At 44.4% G+C, this 2,633-nt stretch overlaps 1 protein-coding gene across 1 annotated transcript in view; it reads right to left on the reverse strand.

The window, feature by feature from the left end:
• mrps33 (mitochondrial ribosomal protein S33) overlaps positions 1 to 2,409 on the reverse strand; it is an 11,134-nt gene extending 8,725 nt beyond the window's left edge. Inside the window, exon 1 of the mRNA XM_008290351.1 lies at positions 2,260 to 2,409. The gene's annotated coding sequence lies outside the window, so the exon portion shown is untranslated. The remainder of the gene's footprint in view (positions 1 to 2,259) is intronic.
• Positions 2,410 to 2,633: the final 224 nt, after the last annotated feature.

The raw sequence follows: 2,633 nt of genomic DNA on the forward strand, positions 1-2,633 counted from the left end.
ACCACTGAGCCACCTGAAGCCCTAAATATAAACTGTATGGTACAATTGTTTCACTACCAAAATCAGGAAGAAAACACAAACTATCCCCTGCTCCTAAGAGACAATCAGTCAGGATGGTCAGGAGTCCACCAAGATCACCAGAAAAGCAGGTCAGCAGTGAATTAGAAGCTGCTGGAACACAGCTGTCAGTGTCCACAGCGTGTTATGCATCGGCATGAGCTGAGAGGCTGCCATGCAAGAAGGAAGCTCTAAAGGCTTGAATGAAGTTTGCTGCAGGTCACATGGAGAAAATAAAAGGCCTTCTGGAGAAAAGGTCAGATGAAACAAAAATTTAGCCATTTGGCCACAATGACTAGAAATGTGTCTGGAGGAGAGAAGGTGACATCTTTATCCCAAGACCACCAAACCTACTGTTAAGCATGATGGTGGTGGTAAAGTGCATTCCTCAGCTGTAAGCGTTCATGATGTTCTTGTGAGTGATGGTGGTGCACAGGAAGGTTGTGTTAAGACAGAAAGGATGTGGTTTCTGATTGAGCTTACTGGTCTGAGTCCAATCTGAAACCTGTGTGTGTGTGTGTGTGTGTGTGTGTGTGTGTGTGTGTGTGTAGGTGTGCGCACGAGTGTGCGTGTGTTGCAGCTGTGCCTTCCTTTGAGGATGCCTCAATGGCCTTGATGGCCCACCATCTGCAGTAATGGGAAGCCCACAGTCAGTGTGTTCAGTGATCAGATGAATGCCTCCATAGAGTGGTCTGATCCATTCCAGCTCTCAGCTCCATCTCTGTGGAAAGATATTGTGGTTTACCGTTATGATGTATCAGACAATAACTGCAAATTGGTGGGTCAGTAAGGGTGGAGATATGGAGATGAAAGACTGTCTGTATGTCCTTTGCATGCTCAGTAATGTGAGCCCCCGTTACCCCATTCAGCTCATATTCAGCACCTGCATGGTGATAAACAGAGATCCTACCAACAACTGCAGCTGCTCCTGTATCTACGACTACTACAACTCCTGCAGCTACCGCTACTGCAGTTAGCACCATGGACACATTATGAGGCAACAGGCCGCTGGGCATAGACATGTAAAAAGCTTCTCCTCCAGAAGACAACAAGATTCAAAGACACACAAACATATTTTGATTTCAATTTTGTCTCTTCTCTGTACCTACAAGTGTACCAACTACTGTTATTGCTACTGCTATCATTACTTGTACTGCTAATTGAAAAAAAAAAAAAAAAACATCTATCACCACTGCCGCTAGTGCCCATGTTGTCAGGCTGGTCTGTTTAATGACGGATATCTGAATATTCGGTCCAACCATATACTGCATAAAAGATGGACGTAGCAACCGGCCCTGAAAAATGAAGCCAANGACAATTTACAATCACCAAATAACCTCAGCATGTTTCTGGACTGTGGGAGGAAGCCGGAGAACCCGAAGAGAACCCACGCTGCACGGGGAGAACATGGAGACTCCACGCAGAAAGATTCCGGTGCCCCCACTGGGACGCGAACCGGCAACCTTCTAGCTGCGAGGCAACAGTGCTTCTAAATATACAGTATATGCCAAATAAAGCCATATTTTAACACTCACTGTAAAATGGAGAAACCACTTGGGCGTTCACATGTTTTATATAATCGTTGGAGAAATCGCATCAATCAAACAAAGTCTGAAGCCTTTCTAGTGACAAAGAGCTGTAGGAGTAACTGGAAGTGTTGGTGGAATATAACTTATATATATAACTGAATGGTTCAGTTATATATATAAGTTATATTCCACCTGTTCCAGTAAATCCTCCCAACACGACAGTGGCCACGCTTTGTGTAACAGCTTACTGTGTGAGACGCTTACTGCTTTTTCAGACTTGGTATTAGGTAGACATTGTGTGCCTCTGCTCGGTTAGGACTATAACCTGTAACCGCATCATAATCCACGGATACATAGGCAGGGCTACTGGATGTGAGAAAGTCTGAGAACCAAAGTGTCTACAGGCCAAGAAATCTGTAGAGAAACATCAGCAGGGAGGAGCAGCACAGGGCCGTGGTGGTGGTCATCATGCATGCTGAACACGGTCAGTGAACGTGTTTTAGTGTCGTTACCAGAGATATATATAAAACTAATAAAGGCCTTCACAATATATATATATATATATATATATGTATGGTCGTTACATCAGAACCGAAGCTCTGCAGACTTCAGGATTCTGACCAACACGCTCCATGTGTTCAGATATTGTGAGCAGTGATAAAATGGTTCTTACCTGAGCCTGTGAGCTTCTGACACTGTTGTAAAGTCGCCAGTTAAAACGACTTATTCTGATACTTGTGGCTGAATTACCATCACAGCTTCAGTAGGTCCGCTCACGCTACTGCTAGCGTTAACCTTCACACACACACACTGCCACCGCAGGCTGTACTGCGCATGACACATTTGAGAGGCGCTGATTGGTTAGTTGCTTTTACTTCCTGTTTCCTGATAAAATATTATTTCGTTTCCAGTTTTATTTCTCTCATCTCGCATAAATGCATCAGTCCGCTTTCATCATAACTAACGCAGACAGCGTGTCCTTGTCAGTGCAGTTTAACGTCTCGTTTATGCAATCAAGCACTCGCCGGAAGTCCATCGTTTTTATAG

Source organism: Stegastes partitus, unplaced genomic scaffold, assembly GCF_000690725.1.
Source record: "Stegastes partitus isolate 25-593 unplaced genomic scaffold, Stegastes_partitus-1.0.2 Scaffold15, whole genome shotgun sequence".
Lineage (NCBI taxonomy): Eukaryota > Metazoa > Chordata > Actinopteri > Pomacentridae > Stegastes > Stegastes partitus.